General features: G+C 37.0%; 1 non-coding gene across 1 annotated transcript; it reads right to left on the bottom strand.

Annotated features, from left to right (window-relative positions):
* Nucleotides 1-4008: 4008 nt before the first annotated feature.
* LOC131645393 (small nucleolar RNA R71) lies at nucleotides 4009-4115 on the bottom strand. Its single transcript, XR_009297018.1, has one exon. It is a non-coding gene; the product is annotated as a small nucleolar RNA R71 (small nucleolar RNA).
* Nucleotides 4116-19945: the final 15830 nt, after the last annotated feature.

Genomic DNA, 19945 nt, shown 5'->3' with positions numbered 1-19945 from the left:
TCGTGTTTCAAGTCTTAATGGATGAATCAAGGAGGGTTCGTACGTACTTGTACGAGTTGTCCTAAAAGTATTTGGGTGATGGCCGTTAAGCTTTTATTCGAATACTTGGATTCCATTAAACGCTTCTTTCAAACTCGATTTAATTCACCTTTTTTTTACAAAAAAAAAACATTTTCTTCTAATCAAATCATTTTATCTATAATGGAAAGAAGGGTTTGTACGTACTTGTACAAGTTGTTCTTTAAGCATTTAGGCGATGGCCGTTAAGCCTTTGTTTGGATGCTTAAACTCCATTAAAGACTTCTTAAAAATTGATTTAACTCACTCTCTTTTACAAAAACGATTTTCTTTTAATCAAATCAAATTTAGTCTATAATGGATAATGAAGAAGGGTTTGTACGTACTTGTACAAGTTGTTCTTTAAGCAATTAGGCGATGGCCGTTAAGCCATTGTTTAAGCGCGTAGACTCCATTAAAGACTTCATAAAACTCGATTTAGCTAAATTCTCTTTCAAGCGTTTAGGCGATGGCCGTTAAGCTTTTGTTTGAACGCTTGAATTCCAATTAAAGATCTTTCAAACTCAATTCATCTCGCCTTTTATAAAATATTTCAATCCACTAAATCATATCTTTCTCTCGCCCTAGCGCGAATCATTTTCATCACCTACGAGGGGTTTGTACGTACTTGTACAATTTTCTCTTTCAAGCATTTAGGCGATGGCCGTTAAGCCTTTGTTTAGATGTTTGATTTCTCTTAACAAACAAACTTCAATTTATTCACACCTTTCAATTTTAAAACTTTTTTTATAAAACGAGACACATGGTCAAAATTCAAATGCAATTATACTTCCACATGTGAAGATCGAACATTTTCCACTCGAATGCGATGATGGCCAAAATCTTGTCTCAATCTTGATTTAGTTATCCATTCTTGTAGTGATGCAAACAGTTTCTTATCCATGTGCGCATAGTATTATTTGAATGCGATCGAGTACCACTCGCTAAAATCAACCAACAAATTCGTAGTCTTACCCCGAACTACGATTGCTCTGACTTTCCCATTGCACTAGGGAATACGTAGGCACAAGATACAAACGTCTTGGCGAGCACAATAATAAAAAAATCTTATTTTGTTTCTTCCCTCTTTCCAACCTAATAAATAAACGCAAATAAATTTTAAGCTAACAATCGATCACAAGAATAACTAAATGGGTCCCATCGAGTACGATGGAGGTGAGGGGTGCTAATACCTTCCCCTTGCTTAACCGACTCCCGAACCTAAATTTGGTTGCGATGACCATCTTATTCATTCTCTTTTTATTTTGTGGGTTTTATCGATATTTTCCCTTTCCTTTTTGGAATAAATAAAGTTCGGTGGCGACTCTGTTGTACTTCGAGCGCGCGAAAAACGCGTCGAGTCACATTTTTACCGCTACAGCAGGCTGCAGTTTCAATGTTGCTTTTAGCGAGGGGGTAACCCACGCTCTTGTTGACTGTTTAATTTGTGAGGGGCTGCCCCTAAGAAATTTCCCTGCATCATTAATCCGTTCAACCACTCCACCGCGCCCCCTGATAACACGATTTTATATCGTATATTTATCTTAAAATCCATAAGTATTATTAGCATTTTCTTTTAATTATATTGTTTTATTATGATATTATGCGGGTATTTGCGATGTTTCAGGTTTTGAGTTCATATTGAGACTATTTGTGAAAATAAGAAGAAATGGGGCAAAAATCATTATTATTTATTCTTAAAAAATGAAAGAGAGGTGTTAAAGTAATAAAGGGGTGCAAAAGAAGACCCAATTATGCAAAGATGCAAGCCCAGCCCACGAAGGAGCTAGACATGATCACTTGCGCGTGGCCCACACATTTAACGAAGACCAAGTAAAGAGTGGAGACGTCCGTCTCCCACTCCACTTCCACGTCCATGCCACGTCACGAAGAGGAGACGCCCGTCTCCAACCGTTCCTAAAAATCCTCCACTTGAGACGCACGTCTCAAATCTGCTGCCTTGGTCTCCTCAAAAAGTGGGGACGTGCATCTCCGAGTCCCAAGTCAAAAAGTCCCTACTTTCAAGGAACGTATCTGCAGAACCTCGCCTATAAAAGGAGGCTGATACTTAAGTTCTCCAAGTCCGAATTTTTGCTAACGAAGTGCTGCCGAATTCATTTCTCAAGCATTTTATTTTTCTCCGCATTTTGTTCATTGCTTTCTTTTCTCATAACAATTTCTACACCGGAAACTGTTGTGAACCTTTTATAGATCTAGCCTTATGTTAGATTTAGTTTTTATTTTCCTTGCCTTTAAATTTTACGCCTAGTAAATTCTGAAGAACGATCCAGCCGACCTGTGGCGGAAGTTCGAGTACTCCAAGATCCAGATTTATTTCAGATTTATTTTATTCAGGTTATTTATTTGCTGCCTTTATATTATTTAATTGCATGATATATTGTATGCCTTTTAATATGTCTTTCATTATAAACCGCACCAATTTATGCATGTTTAACCGTATCAATATGTCTGGCTAATTAATTAAGATATCGGTATGTAAAGTAAGTTAACCGCGGGATCCGAAATAAATTGGCTTAATTATGTTTTATTAAATATCACTTGTTTTTGGTTTTATGTCTAATTTAATTAATAGAGTCTTAAAATCAATAGAGCGAGAGTTTGAGGTTTTAAGGCCGACAAAGGTTAAAATCAATAGAGCGAAAGTTTGAGATTATTAACTGGATAGTAGACATAGGACATTAGTTTTAAGGATGACGAAAGCGTATTAAAACTAATAAGAAATTATTTACTTTCAAAAAGTGTTTTTAAACCCGACGCGGGATAGCAAAAGCGTACGTTAGGGAATACTAGCATGAACCGAGTCAGCAGAGCGAGAGTTTGAGACTAGGGGATTTAAGTAGATAACGATTTCATAAAGCGGGCATTTTATTAACTATGTTATTTTCAAAAAGCTTTTCTAAATCTAATGGGATGGCGAGAGCGTACACTATGAGTTAGGATGGTGGTCTAAATCAACAGAGCGAGAGTTTGAGAGGAGGACTTTTAAACAACAGAATTAATAAAGATCTTTAATTGAATGAATACCACAGCCAATGGACCTTCGGATCACCTAAGTTAAACGAAATACATACTGATATCCGTTTACTATTATATTTCGTAGAATTTATAATTACCTTCCCTTTTAGAAACAATCAAAATATTAGTAGCCTTAGCTTTACATAGTAACCTTAGATAACGGTAGATCGATTCATAGTTCCTGTGGATTCGATATCTTTTAAAACTACATGACACGACTATGCACTTGCAGTTATCAGATTTATAGACACGTAAAGTCGCGATCAAGTTTTTGGCGCCGTTGTCGGGGACTATTTAAGTCGATATCGTAACTCACTGTTACACTGTAGAGACTAGGGAAAATTCTTTCCTTTCTGTTTGAACGATTGTATGCCAAGTACTCGTTCACAAGGAGGGGATTTAATACAACGAATTAACGAGATCGAACATTTTGTTAACGTAAGACGTCGAGCTTGTAATCTTCCCGAAGTAGCACCAATTCCAATTTCCCAAGAATTGATCTTTACTGATCAAATCAATCAAATCACCCCGAAGTTAGAGATGGCTTCCCCTCGTCCTCTTAGAGACTACGCCACTCCTTCACGAGCTGAACCGCACTCAAGTATCGCACCATCTGCAATTGAGGCAAACAATTTCGAACGGAAACCTTCATTGGTACAAGCTGTCCATTAGAACCAATTCTTTGGAAGCCCTGCAGACGATCCTAATCTCTATTTATCCGTGTTCGTGCAATATGCCGACACTGTCAAAGCTAAGAACGTTAGCTCCGAAGCTATTCGATTACGCCTTTTTCCCTTCTCTTTGAGAGATAGAGCTAGAGCGTGGCTTCAGTCCCTGCCTTCTAATTCCATAACTACATGGGACGAACTGAAGAGAGTATTCTTAGCTAGATATTTCCCGCCTAGCAAAACTACTATGCTAAGAGGTCAAATCAACGGATTTAACCAAAAAGATAACGAATCACTCTTCGAAGCTTGGGAACGATACAAGGACATGCTTAGACTATGCCCTCATCATGGACTCGAACCATGGCTGATCATCCATACTTTCTATGGTGGTCTACTTTATAACACTAAAATGATTATAGATGTCGCTGCTGGCGGAGCTCTAATGGACAAACCCCATGATGAAGCATACAACCTCATAGAAAACATGGCACAAAACCATTATCAATGGGGAGGAGAACGAGCTGCTCTAGAGAAAACCTAAACCAAAGGAGGAACGTACGAAGTAAGTGGTATAGACCGCGTTAACGCTAAAGTAGACGCTTTAACTCAAAAGATCGAGAACTTAACCATCACTCCTTCAGCCACCGCGGCAGTTGTAGCACCTAACTGCGAGATTTGTGGATTAACTGGACATGTCTTTGCCGAATGTCAACTTCTGACTGGTATTCCATCTGATCAAGTAAACTACGCTCAAGGAAACCCTTACTCTAACACGTACAACACTAGATGGAAGAACCATCCAAACTTTTCGTATAAGAACAACAATGCGTTGTACGCACCTGGACAAGCACCTGCTGTCCCACCTGGCTATCAAAAAGCGCCTGTAGCTGCTCCAAACGCCCTTAGGAAGTCAAATCTAAAAATCATGATGGAAAACTTCATAGCTTCCCAACAACAAACCAACAAAGACTTACTAAATCAAAACATTCATAATAGTGAGCAACTAAAACAATTATCAAAGAAAGTAGACACTACGCCAAAAATGACTTTAGGCAGCGCAATTTAGACAACGCTTATTTCCAAAAGCGCTGCTATAAGTTAAATAAAAAATAAAATACGGAAAGCACGTACAAAATTGTGTGAAAGTGCTGCTAAAAGGCCCATCTTAGACAACACTTATGAAAAGCGCTGCTAAAAGGCCCATCTTAGACAACGCTTATGAAAAGCGCTGCTAAAAGGTCCACCTTAGACTGCGCTAAAAGGCCCATATTAGGAAGCGCTGCTAAAGACCCTCTTTAGAAAGCGCTTTCAACAAGCGCTGCCTTAGGCCATTTATAAAAATTAAAACAAAATGACAGAAGCCCTAAATTCAGTCTAATTCCCTCTTCTCTCTTCCACGGCCACACGAGCACGAACTCCATCCACCCTCTATTAACAACCGTCGTTCTCCCTCCGTTCACAGTTACAAGAGCACGAACTCCCTCCGCCCGCCGTTCACAGCCGTCGCTCTCCCTCCGTTCACAGTCTTCGTTCTCCTCTCCGCCCTCCGTTCACAGCCGCTCTTTTTCTCACAAAACAAAGGAAACCCTAACGAAGAAACCTCCAGATGTGACATATACTTTGAACCATGGCATTATTGGGTTAGTGGAAGCATCAAACTCTAACTCTCTCATCGACGTAGCCATGGAGAAGGAGAAGAAATCTAGAAATTTAACTAACACAGAACCCTCCTCCTTCAAGCTTCTTGCGTCATTCCCTTCTGGTCTCTCTCCATCACAGGTTCCCTCATCTTCCAACTTCTTAACACTCACTTTTCCCGCAATAATCTACTAAATTCATCACTCACTTTCGAAGGTCTATGTTGAATTCGGTGACGCCTACGATTGAATCCCTCACTCTGACCTAACCTTGGAAAACTCCATCTCTGAGGTTTGTCACATTCCTTTCGCATTGTGATTTGTTTCTATATTCTTTCGTTGCTTGTATTTGTGATTACTTTTTGTTTATTTCTGCTGCACAGATTTGGGAGCAGAGAAGTGTACAAAACAAATCTCTCTTCAATGGAAATAAATTCAGAGTATCAGATTTTCTTACTTGCAATGATATTTAAATGGAAAAAATGTATAAAATATACAGCACCAAAATCCTCTGAAAAAAATAATGCCGACACGTGTCAGTTGTAACATCCCGATTTTTATTAATATTTTTATTAATTATATTAGTAATTATATTATTTGGTGTTTTTAATAATTATTTGCTTAATTTAGTCATTTATGATGTTTATTAAAATTTTCGCGTTTTGGGACGATTTAGTCGGTATTAGTTTGGGATAGCGGATCAATATTTAATCGAAAAATTTAATATTTTTAGTATTAGATAATGAATTAATATTTAGCGTTTTGGGAATTTTCCGAGTAATTAAGATTAGACCGGAAATATGAGACAATGAGTTATTAGAGGATTTTATCCGTATTTATTGTATTATATTATTTTATTTTACTTGGTGTGTTAAATAATTATTTAATTGTTATGAGATATAATAATTAATTGAATTAATTAACATTGTGTGTATTGGTGTTTATTTAGTTTATTGAACTAAATAGAGATATTAAGAGATTATATTTAATTGGGCCTATTTATTAGAGTTAGAAGTAAATAGGGAGTGTTATTTTTTTAAGCCCAATATGACATCAGAAAGTAAGGATTGAGGAGAGTAAACATAACATTATCATTTCATTTCCTGAATTTTAAAGAAGAGAATAGAAGATGGAGAAGAGGAGCAAAAGGGGAACAAGTGAGAGCTAGGGTTTGAAGAATCAAAGAGGTAAGGAGGAGAATCCTTATTATTATGGGTTTGTATGATTGGGTCAATGTGTAGATTAACATGATTAGGTTATTGTGTAGAAAATAGAAATTTGAATTTGAAACAATAGTGAGAATTCTGTCTGTGAGGAAAATGAGCAAAATTAGTGGGTCATTCGTTCAATCAAGTTTCATTTAATTTTTGTGTTTGCTTTGAGAATTAGTTAATGCTTTTCTAGTTCTCTGATTGTTGATTATTATATATTTGTACTGGTACTGTGTTTCTTACGAAGATTTGTAGTTGAGTGTGTTTAGCATCTTCTATAAAAGATCTATTTTGCATTGATAGATTTGATAGATTGACAGTTAATGTGTGTTGTTTATGTTAACGGTGAGGGGTTTCAATTTGGATGTGTTAGGATAGATTTAGAAAAAGTTACTGATGGTTAGAAAAAGAGTATCGATGATGGGATTATTTCTAAATTCTCTCATACAGTATTATTGAATACGATGACAAAAAGTTGGAAGACTTCATATTGGTTAAAGACACACCCCTCCCATCTACAACTCTTTTTTTTTTGGTATGCATATATTTGCCTAATTATTGATTGTCTTTTACAAAAATCATGATTTGGAAACAAGAGTGATCTTGATAATGGAAAGTTAATACAAATAAATAATAGAAATAGTAGGATGCTAGCAAGTTGCTGAAAAATTCAAAACAGTTCGGTTTTGGTCGAAATAGCCGAATTAAGCGGTATAATTAGTTCTCCCGAATTTAATGAAAATTAACGTGGTAGCTAAGTTTAATTAGTAGATTATTGTGGTGTTGTTATTTTGTTGAAATTGTGATATTTTACGAACCAACCGAAATTGTGTGGATTTGAATATCCTTTATGTTAAATGTTGGTTTTAGAATAGAAAATGAAACAATAAATTGGAACTAATGTAGTGTATTTATTAATTGGTTGATTAATTAATAGTGGAATTAATTTCAATGTGTTCAATTGATTAGAGTATAATTGGAATCGAATTGATTATTCGGTTTATCGGTAAATTGCGGTATTTTATGAAATGAACCGAATTTGTATGTTGGTTGAATATTCATGTTGAGAATAATATATTGTTATATCAATGATGTTGTCTTGATAATGATTCTCTGTGAGTAGTTGGTTAGCATTAATTCTAATGATTAATTGCTTGATGTTGAAAAGGTGTTTTCAAGATGTTTCACCAGGAATAATTCATCTTGAGGGTTTGAACTAAAAGATCTCTAATTAGGAAAGAGCCTTCACCGGGAAGACATTCTCAATCCTAGGCCATATTCCTATAATATATATATATATATATATATATATATATATATAGTTTAACTGTCCTAAGGTTTACACTCAGACGTAGTTCTAAACAGTATATATACAGTTTATATTTGACAGTAATTTAAATGAAGACTGTAAAAATAAAAGCTATAAAGCCTAACCTGGATGGAGTGGAGGCCTTTGAAGATGTATGTACAAATCCTTACCAGCAGTTGATTGATAACAGTTGAATATTTATAATAAACAGTTAAAGGTTTTCGAAAACAGAAGAAGTGAAGATGGACATAGGTCACATAGGTATCTGAAGAGTTTCACCGGGAATAATGCCCTTCAAATACCAGAAGAATGTTTTGAAAACAGAAAGAGGATTTTGTAAATACAGTTTTTGAAAACAAACTAATAAAAGAAAAAGGTGTTTCACTATTTATGAGAAACAGTTGAAAAGATGCAAGGTTCTGTTGTTTGAAAACCTCGATCGTCTGTTTACTTTGAAGTTTGAAAAACAGTTTGAATTTTGACAAAAGTCAACTTAATTAGGGTAAAGATAATATCTATACCTAATTAAGACCTAAATGATTAGGATTTTTATCACTAAAGTATTTATGAGATATTAGATTTTGAAATTTCAATGAAAATATGTATTAAAATATATTTTAAAATACTAAAACAACACACCATTTTTAACCTAATAAAAATTCATGAAATAAATAATATTTTTGTGTTTTTTTTTGTTTAATCATAAAATATATATATATTAATTAACAAGTGTGTGAAAAATGAAGTGAAACTGATTTAATTTAATAGGTGAATGAAATAGTTAAAGTTGTAAGAGAAAACAAATGAGAAAAGTGGTAAAAAATTGAATTTGTCTTCACCAAGACTTGAACCCACGCCTTTATGTTCACTTCTCAAAACAACAACCAACTGAGCTGCGCGCGCAGCTTGTTAACTATATACACGAATTTTATTATATTTTAAGACAAGCCAGGAAATTCAAATTTACGCGCGCCATGTTCATCTTCTTCCTCGAGCTCAAAGATTTTGAATTTTCTAACTCTCTGGTTTCTCAACCAAATGGCATGATGTAAACATCAATCTTGCTCATTTTTGAACGAGGAACATGATTATGAGCTCAGTATTCATTTATTCTAAGTGTAACTAACGAATTTTAACATAAACACGAAGAACACATAAACCCTAATTTTAAAATTAAATGATGCACAAGATGAATAAATGAATGATGATAGAGGGTTTTCAATCCTCTGATGATGATGAACAAACTGGTATCGAGATATACAAGAAAGAGTACTTGAATAATTGAGTTGGAGTTTGAAAAAATACCTCTGAAAATGGAGGTCGTGAGGATGATGGAGAACACCTGGGCTTGTATGAATGATCCTAAAAGCTTCCTGGGGACTCAGTGATGCTAACTGGATACTTATTGCAACTTAAATGCTCCAGGATTGCTCTACTCGACTCCTTCTACTTGAGCTTAAAGTGAACATGGAGGTTGGTGATTCTGTGATTACAGATGTGCTGCAGGCATCTGAATAGCTTCACTACACCCCTAGGAACATGTTGATGTGCTTAGACTTGCTTGACACCCTTTGAATTATGCTATAGACCTCCAACTGCTCGAGCTCCAAAATGAAAGTGGCTATGGTGTTCCTCCACTTACAGAAGTGATCCAGGTGCTTGGATCACCTCAAATGAACCCCTTTGAGATGTTAGAATGCTTATTTCCCAAAGAAGAGCCCTGGTTTGAAGAAATCGATTCTTCTTGCCAAAGAACTTCGAAAAACCATAAGCATGAGAGAGAGAAGGAGAAAGCAAGGAATTGAGTTGCTTTGGTGTGTCTAATACTGAGGAATGCACTTGTATTTATAGGCAAAAGGTTCAGAGCATTTGGCTGTAGAGAGCTTGCTTAGTGAAGTAAGTTTGGTTTCTTAAGCATGAAGAAATTTCAAAGAATATCAAGATGTAATCATTGCATTTTCGAGCTAGCTCCCTATCCATTGATCTCTTGTGATCTTAGGGAACATTCCTGATGCAGAGTGAGCTCTAATTAGCTTAGAAGAAGATTCCAATTGGTGAATCATCATTTGCCATAAATTCACAAATGTAATGATTACAAAATCACATGTTCTTGTTTTGGGAATCTTCTTCAATCCTTATGCCATGGTGAAAATGAATGCATGGTATGTTTGCAGATGTGTTATGGGTCGTGTAGCATCCATTAGTGAGGCCATATGCACAAAATTGCAAAGTTTCAAAATGATACATGACCTATAATTTTCCTTCATGAGGCCAACTTTGAACAAGCATAACTCTTAGCTCAAAATGAATTTGGAGGAGGTTGAGCACAAATTGGAAAGCCCTAAACATCTACTTCAATTCATTAGTTTGGGGTTTCTTCAGAATCGTTTGGGTCTAAGTTTTTATGACTAAAGCTTCCAAATTCCAAATCTCTTAAATGATTGATTTCTTGAAAAAGGTTGCATTGTAAGATATTATTTTATTTTGCAAGATCTACAACTTTCATGTTGGAAGTTTTTTGAGTTGTGTAGGTGAAATTTTGAGTTCCCATAATACCCTCAAAAACCCTAATTCCTGACTTTTTGATCCTTGATGAATTTTCTTGAATTTCTTTGGTCAAATGACTTCAATGATCATATGTTGATGATATTGATCCCTAAGAGTCATATTTTGACCAATAATCTCAAAAGTCAAAGGTGATCTTGTACAGTTGACTTTTTCAGATGAAGTGAAATTTTGGACTTTTGGGTGGAATCAAGATCTCCTCCTCAAATGAGTGATCTGAATGGATTATATTGAGGTAATAGAAGTTCTTGAACCATGTTTTGAGTTTTTGATCCATGTCCTGATTAAAAGTCAACTGTCCAGGTGAATTAGGTTAGAAACCCTAATTGTCGACTAGATGAAGTTGATGACTGTAGATCTTGATTTGAAGTGTAATGCCCAAAGAATAATGTCATATGAACCAATTGAAGATATTTGAACCAATTGACAAATGCCCTGGAGCTTTTTAGGGTTTCCCAAAGGTGATCCCTGATTACAGTCCTTGATGAGCTCAAAACCCTAGATTGGTGAACTAAGCAGACCTGAGTCTTGATGATTGGTGTCTAATCAATCATAGGTGGATAGAATGAAGCTTTTTGAGTCCTATGATTGTATTGGAGACTAATCCTTTTATTGATTGATTCTTTGCCTGAGATCTTTTGTTCTTGAATATCCCCGATTAAGCACCTGTTGAACAAGTGACTGTTTTGACTATCTGTTTTGATTCTGATGAAAAGTCTGGAGATGTGACATCTCAGGGGGGGGGGGTCAAAATTAGGGTATGACAGATGCCCCTATTTAAGTTTCTTTCATCCGGAGGGAGAGAGATTGATATCTCGATTTCTCCTGCGTGAAAGAGACTTAAATACCAAAGAATGCCCGAATTTTGGGCGTTCCTAAGACGTTGTAATGATAATAAATCCTTGCATGACTTGATCCCGTTGTCGTACTTGGCGGGGAATAGGGGGTTGGACTCCTCCCTTCGTTTCAGATGTTTTGATTGCGAAACTGGTCTTATCTGAAATTTTGGACAATATCTCAGATAAAGAGAAAATTTCCAATGGTAAGTTTCCTCATCAAACTTCTCGCCGATGTCTGTCAGAGAGATTCCATTTGATGGATGACAAGAAGCTTCCTCATTCTTTCCTTTAATGGGATATCTTTAAGAAAAACCAAATGACCATGCGTCCTTTTGAGGAGCCAATGACTTTTTTTGAAAGCAGATGAAATGTCTTCAGAATGAAAACTGTCATTCATCGACTTATATTGGAAAGTTGATAAATCGTTTTCCAGGAGGAAGACTGCCATTCGTCGACTCTGACGGAGATTAACGTCGCTGGAGGTATCTGAACTATCTTCTTGACGAAGACTGCCATTCATTGTCTCTGCTGGGGAGTTAACAAACTGTTTTCTCGGGGGGAAAACTGCCATTTGTCAACTTTGATGGGGATGAAACATCCGTACTTAGACAAACTGTTCCTCGTAAAGGAACTGCCATTTGCCTATTCCTTGGGTACTAAACAGACAAACTGTCTTTCTTGCGAAGGACTGCCATTTGTCGACTGCTAGGGGAACGAAAAGTAAACAAACTGTCTTCTGTTGAAAAGAAAGACTACCATTTGTCGACTTTGCTGAGGAACCTTAAAAAGGGTACAAACTGTCTTCTGTTGAAAAGAAATACTGCCATTTGCTGACTCTTGTTGAGGAATTCCTAAACGAAACGAACTGTCTCCGTGAAGAAGGCTGCCATTCGTTGACTTTGTTTAGGAAAAAAAGTGAGCAAACTGTCTTCTACTGAAAGAGACTGCCATTTGCTGACTCTTGTTGAGGAATCTTTAAGCGGAACGAACTGTCTTCGTAAAGAAGGCTGCCATTCGTTATCTCTGCTGAAAAAAGTGAGTGAACTGTCTTCTGTTGAAAAGAAGACTGCCATTCGCTCAACTTTAATAAAGAAACCTGAAATGAACTGTCTTCATGAAGAAGACTGCGATCCGTTATCTTCGCTTGGGAGAAAGTGTGCAAACTGTCTTCTGCTGAAAGAGACTGCCATTTGCTGACTTTTGAAAAGGAACTCCTGAAACGAACTGTCTTCGTGAAGAAGACTGCCATCCGTTATCTCCACTTGGGAGAAAGTGAGCAAATTGTCTTCTGCTGAAAGAGACTGCCATTTGCTGACTTTTGAAAAGGAACTCCTGAAACGAACTATCTTCGTGAAGAAGACTGACATCCGTTATCTTCGCTTGGGAGAAAGTGAGCAAACTGTCTTCTGCTGAAAGAGACTGCCATTTGCTGACTTTTCGGGAAAACAACAAACGATCACTTGTCGATTCCAATGAGGACGAACTATCTTCCCCAGGAGAACTATCATTTGTTGATTCTGCGAGGAAATCAAAAGCATACAAACCCGTATTTTTGGAGAAGATGGTCAACTTATCGCTCTGTTGTGAACGTCCAAAAGTGGACAAACTATCTTATTTGAAGAAGATATCTATTGTCGATTTTGCTTGAGAGTGAACAAACTATCTCTTTGAGGGAGATTACCATTTGTTGTCCTGCTGGCGATTTTTCAAAGTAAACAAACTATCTTCCTTTGGAAGACCATCATTTGTTAACTTTTTGGGGAAATTCGGGTGTATGTACCTTCTTTCTCAAGAAAAAAACTTTTCACGACTTTGCAGGGGAAACTTGAGTATATGCCTTAGTGACTCGGTCACTAACATGATCAAAGCCTAACTAGACTATGCTAATTATGCAATTATGATGTGAGACATGCATGAACATTATGATGATTATAAAATGTAAAGTGAATGTGAATAGAATTGTCTCGGATGTGAAATCCTGTGATACGACTTGAATCTGGTGATGATCAGAAGATGTCTTCTTCTTGTAGCTTGAACTCTGTTGGGGATAACTGGTTATCAGTTGCCCGCTGTTTGAAGTGAGTGAATTGAAATGAAGATCCGTCATCGGGAGATGTTCGCAAAGTGATCTCATGGGGAAATCTTGGTTCCCGGAGTCTCAACCGTTCTCGGAGCAACTGTTTGCATTCTTCCTATTGTTTGTAAACCTTAGAAAGAATTTTCACCTTTATTTCGCAAGTAAATTCATTTTATTTTATGAAAACATTTTGTTTCAAAAAAATGACTATCAGACCTAAAGATGCATTTTAAGAAACTGAATAAGACTTGATTGCAAAGAAAAGGCACAAAGCTCAAATTATTATTTATGGAACGGTGACCAGCCAAAGGCTTGATCCCATAGAGTATTTACAAAGTTGGAAATTGGTAATTTTTCGGGAAAAGGACTACGATGAAACGTGACGATTGTTATCTTTCCCTTCCACTCTGAATTGCGCTGTATTCGTGCTTCGTAGAAGATGACCTACTGATGATGAATACTCCGCTATGGATTTCGAATGATCAAGTTTGTCCTAAACACAGTCATATATCCCTAACTTTTTCATAGACTATCGCTTTCGGGTTTTAAGTCTACTGATCAGTGCATTTTGATGCACATTCCTCTACGGTTGTACTTATACATTTCCATGGTTTGCTTGTCTTATTTTTGTATTTTATAATGTTTTTATTTTTTAAATTATTTTTATTGTTATTTGATTTTCGTATTTATTTTTCAGCTTTAGCAGTCTGCACGGAAACAATCATAACTGGAGTTCCGGGAGTCCGATTGAGGCGTTCTAATAATCGCCGGAAAGCTAAGAGAAAGAGCTACAACTTTTATGTTGGAGTCAAAGTCAGAATTGGAACCTATTTTTCCCAGAATTGCGTTTGAAGCTGCAGCACTATTTTATTTTCAGTTTTTGGGTCGTTTAGTAGTGGGCCTGGTTTTGTCATTCGACCCAGTTGGGTCATAAAAGTTTTTTGGCTGATTCCTAATAGGTCTAGCAGCTGTGTTACTGTTTATCACGTTTTACTATTCACGAAATTTTCCAAACTTTTGACAAATTCATGGAGAACTAAACACCTTCTTACGGATTCACTGTACTCAGGTTTCAAACTTTGAGATTGTTACAATATTTACAATTTGATTCGATTCCTTTCAATTATGCTATAAGATTCTTGTTTGCTTAATTCGATTATCATATAACATTGTTGATTTAATTTGATTGATATGTGTCCCCAATTTTAATCGCTGTTAACTTTGCTTAATTGTTAATTTGCGCTATTCATAACCGTATGCTTAATCCGGCAATAGGAACATGTTTCTCATAGTGTCAATCGCGCTTGTTGATTGATATTGTAATCAAATAGGATAGAAAATCCGCTTAGGGAATTGTGATATTAGCAATCGATGATAAGTAAGAACCGAGTTAGTGGATCTGTTTGCTTTATAATCACTTATTTCAAAACAGCTTATTTTTATAATCACTTATTTTAAGCGCTTTTTTCTATAAATCAAACCTGAACCAAACCCCCCCCCAAATTTGAATTCCATTCGGTTAGTAACAACTAAGAATCCTTGTGAGACGATATTCGAGTCACTTGTCGCTATCTACAGTTTTATTCAAAACAACTCGTTTTTGATCCGCGCGCGACAGCGGATCAAATTGGCGCCGTTGCCGGGGACAAACCATCCATTGAACAACCACCTTCCCGAGAGCTGAAACCAATTCCTGAAAATCTTAAATATGCTTATTTAGAGATGAATGAAAAACTTCTGGTTATAATTTCTTCTAAACTTTATTTTGATCAAGAAAGTAAGTTTTTGCAGGTTTTGAAGAAGCATAAGAAAGGAATTGGATGGACCTTGGACGAAATTCCCGATATTAGCCCGTCCATGATTTTGCATAGGGTCTCAATTGAAGTGGAAGGTGAAACAAAAGTAGTGAGGCAGCCCCTTAATCTTTTGATCTCCGAGGTTGTGGAAAAGAAGATCACATGCCCATTCGAAACTTTTACTTATCGAAGATTCTTCTTTGATCCTGGAATAAAAGGCGAAGGCACTAATATAAATTCCAAGTTCAATGGGAATTACCCAAAGCTACTCCATGAGATCCCCACTCTGGAAGAAGAGAATGTAGAAGATATCTCTTTGGGAAAGGCTACTTATGTGATCACTTATCCTCCATGACTCCTCGGGTGTGTTCTTTCCTTTCTCCCACTCTTATTTTATATTTATGTTCTTTCATTGAGGACAATGTATGTCTTAAGTGTGGGGGAGAGAATCATTTATTTGTTTTGTTTTCTTTCAATTTTTTTTTGTTTTCTTGTTTTGTTTTCAGTTTAAAAAAATATAAAAAAAAATATGCATCGTTTTGAAAGTATTAGGCTATAGACTGATTTGAGTCGAGTTTGCGGAGACTTGGGAAAAATTCACAAGATCGGTATCGTTTTAACACCATAAGTCTCCTGCATATGGAAATTGATTTGAATTTTTTATTATGTTTTAGCCTTAAATTCTCATTCTCTGACAGCTCTTGAGTAGTTTATTTCAGCAGTCGGCACCATCTCTCACACACTTTACGCAGGGAAGCCGATGAATATAAGTGAGTGTTCCAAAAAAAAAAGGATAAGAAAAAGGGAATGCACCTTCTAAGTTTGGTGACCCTCACCCGGTCACTTAACCCAACGGTTGTGGAACCTTCAAAAGAAAAAGTTGAAAATAAGACTCTTTGTTAGTTGGTTCAGCGGTTTCTGGTGCTGGACTTGGTAGGGAGGATTACGGTCCGATCCCCACAACTACATCTGAGTAAGCAAAGGGTTATGCCACGTAAGTACCGGAACCCCGTGCAAAAAAGGATCAGAGTCACTAACCGGTCATCCTGCTATAAGTGTGTGGAGATAACGGGCTTAATGTGATTGCGCCTGAATGAAAAAGAGCAAAAAGGATGAGTAAGTTAGGCTATGGTATAATAATATGATTTGAATTGGTTTGTGTATTTAGGAGGCTTATGTCTGCATATCTGTGGTTAGTATTCTTACGATGTCTTTAGTGTGCAAGATTAGTACCTGTCGATGCAAACTTACCCGAAGAAGATTGGTAGCCTAGGATGAGTAACTGTTGATGTATTTCTGCTTTCTTTGTTTTGTTTTTCATTTTGCTCGGAGTGCAAAAGTTCAAGTGTGGGGGAATTTGATCAGTGCATTTTGATGCACATTCCTCTACGGTTGTACTTATACATTTCCATGGTTTGCTTGTCTTATTTTTGTATTTTATAATGTTTTTATTTTTTAAATTATTTTTATTGTTATTTGATTTTCGTATTTATTTTTCAGCTTTAGCAGTCTGCACGGAAACAATCATAACTAGAGTTCCGGGAGTCCGATTGAGGCGTTCTAATAATCGCCGGAAAGCTAAGAGAAAGAGCTACAACTTTTATGTTGGAGTCAAAGTCAGAATTGGAACCTGTTTTTCCCAGAATTGCGTTTGAAGCTGCAGCACTATTTTATTTTCAGTTTTTGGGTCGTTTAGTAGTGGGCCTGGTTTTGTCATTCGACCCAGTTGGGTCATAAAAGTTTTTTGGCTGATTCCTAATAGGTCTAGCAGCTGTGTTACTGTTTATCACGTTTTACTATTCACGAAATTTTCCAAACTTTTGACAAATTCATGGAGAACTAAACACCTTCTTACGGATTCACTGTACTCAGGTTTCAAACTTTGAGATTGTTACAATATTTACAATTTGATTCGATTCCTTTCAATTATGCTATAAGATTCTTGTTTGCTTAATTCGATTATCATATAACATTGTTGATTTAATTTGATTGATATGTGTCCCCAATTTTAATCGCTGTTAACTTTGCTTAATTGTTAATTTGCGCTATTCATAACCGTATGCTTAATCCGGCAATAGGAACATGTTTCTCATAGTGTCAATCGCGCTTGTTGATTGATATTGTAATCAAATAGGATAGAAAATCCGCTTAGGGAATTGTGATATTAGCAATCGATGATAAGTAAGAACCGAGTTAGTGGATCTGTTTGCTTTATAATCACTTATTTCAAAACAGCTTATTTTTATAATCACTTATTTTAAGCGCTTTTTTCTATAAATCAAACCTGAACCAAACCCCCCCCCCCCAAATTTGAATTCCATTCGGTTAGTAACAACTAAGAATCCTTGTGAGACGATATTCGAGTCACTTGTCGCTATCTACAGTTTTATTCAAAACAACTCGTTTTTGATCCGCGCGCGACAGCGGATCATCTACCGGGATTGATTGTATATTTTTTATGTCTCTAACTTTTGCTTGAATCGCCCTTTCGGGTTTTCGATCCACCAAGACGCTCTTTTTTGCCTAAGTCGCTCTTTGCGAGTTTTCAACTTAGCGAGCTGTTCTTTTATTTATTTAGGCGAAGTATTTCTTGACTGCGTCGATGTTCACAGGACGGGTGAATTCTTCTCCATCCATAGTCGTGAGTATTAAGGCTCCTCCTGAGAAAGCTCTCTTGACCACGTACGGGCCGTCATAATTGGGAGTCCATTTGCCTCTCGAATCTGTGAGAAAAGATTGAATCTTTTTGAGTACAAGGTCGCCTTCTTTGATTGTGCGAGGTCGAACCTTTTTGTCGAAAGCTTTCTTCATTCTTTGTTGATATAGCTGTCCGTGGCATAAAGCTGTCATGCGCTTTTCTTCGATTAAGTTCAACTCGTCGAATCTGCTTTGACACCACTCGACTTCTGTTAATTTTGCCTCCGTCAAAACTCTCATTGATGGGATCTCAACCTCTATGGGTAGGACTTCCTCCATGCCATACACAAGGGAGAAAGGAGTTGCTCCAGTCGAAGTACGTCCAGATGTACGCTAACCATGAAGAGCATACGGGAGCATTTCATGCCAATCTTTGTAAGTGATGACCATTTTCTGAATGATTTTCTTGATGTTTTTGTTAGCTGCTTCTACAGCTCCATTCATCTTTGGTCTGTAAGGAGATGAGTTGTGATGTTCAATCTTGAATTCTTCACACAGCTCCTTCATCATTTTGCTATTCAAATTTGACCCATTGTCAGTGATTATCTTGCTAGGAATGCCGTAGCGACAGATGATGTGATTCTTGATAAACCTGACGACAACTTGTCTTGTAACGTTTGCATATGAAACTGCTTCGACCCACTTGGTGAAATAGTCTATGGCTACCAAGATGAAGCGATGTCCGTTGGACGCTTTTGGCTCAATCATTTCGATCATGTCGATTCCCCACATGGAGAAAGGCCCAGGGTAAGAGAGTATGTTGAGAAGAGATGGTGGCACATGAATTCTATCGGCGTAGATCTGACATTTGTGACATCTCTTTGCATACTAGTAGCGATCTGACTCTATCGTCAGCCAACAATATCCTGCTCTCAGTATTTTCCTTGTCATGGCGTGTCCATTGGTGTGAGTACCAAAGGAACCTTCATGTATTTCTCTCATGAGTATTTCTGCTTCTTTCTTGTCAATGCATCTGAGCAGGACCATGTCAAAATTTCTCTTGTACAGAACATCTTCATTCAGGAAGAATCTGCCAGCTAACTTTCTCAAAGTCTTTCTATCTTTCTTTGATATCCCAAGAGGGTACTCTTGCCTTTGAAGAAATTTTTTGATGTCGTGATACCATGGTTTGTCGTTGATGACTGCTTCTACTGTGAAAACATGAGCGGGCCTATCCAGGCGCATAACATCGATCCGAGGAATGTCATTCCAATGATTTATCCTAATCATAGAAGAGAGTGTGGCTAATGCATCAGCCAAGTTATTTTCTTCACGAGGAATGTGATGAAAATCTACCCTGTCGAAGAATGGTAACAATCTTCTCGCGTAGTCTTTGTAAGGGATTATCCCTGGTTGGCGTGTTTCCCATTCTCCTTTGATTTGATTGATGACCAAAGCAGAATCTCCGTATACATCCAAGTGTTTGATTCTTAGATCCACGGCTTCTTCGAGACCCATGATGCAGGCTTCATATTCGGCCTCATTGTTTGTGCATTTGAAAGTTAATCTGGCGGTAAGTGGAATATGGGTACCTCGAGGGGTAACAATGATTTCCCCAATTCCTCATCCATAAGCATTGACGGCTCCGTCAAAGATCAAGCCCCATTAGGATCCTATCTCAGGTCCTTCGTCTGGTAGTGGCTCGTTGTAATCTTTCATCTTGAGATGTAGATGTTGTTGATTGGCTGTAATTTTTGGTAAAACTCATTGTGTTTCTATCTTGTCAAACCTGGTGTCATGACATGCTTTCTACTGTTGTGAAGTTTTTCTTATGCAGGCCTTTACCTGATGTCAAGGCCGATGTCATGACATTCGCAGCTGTTACGTTCTTTTCTATTACTGTTTATGGTTATGTGATCTGATAAGATCCTATGCGCTTTATTTGGTAATGTTGGATTCTGATCTGATTCAAGGACGTCTTTGATGGTTATTATTTTTAGTTCCTTGATTTATGGAAATTAGTTTTATTAGGGTTAAAACTAATTTGGATCCAAGGCCCAGCTGCTGTGTTTTATGAAGGCTATATATTCTACGAAGAAGCTGCTGATCATGT

This window comes from Vicia villosa, linkage group LG1, assembly GCF_029867415.1.
Source record: "Vicia villosa cultivar HV-30 ecotype Madison, WI linkage group LG1, Vvil1.0, whole genome shotgun sequence".
NCBI lineage: Eukaryota > Viridiplantae > Streptophyta > Magnoliopsida > Fabales > Fabaceae > Vicia > Vicia villosa.
Note: the sequence above shows the minus strand (reverse complement) of the source record. Positions and strands in the feature narration are given on the sequence as shown.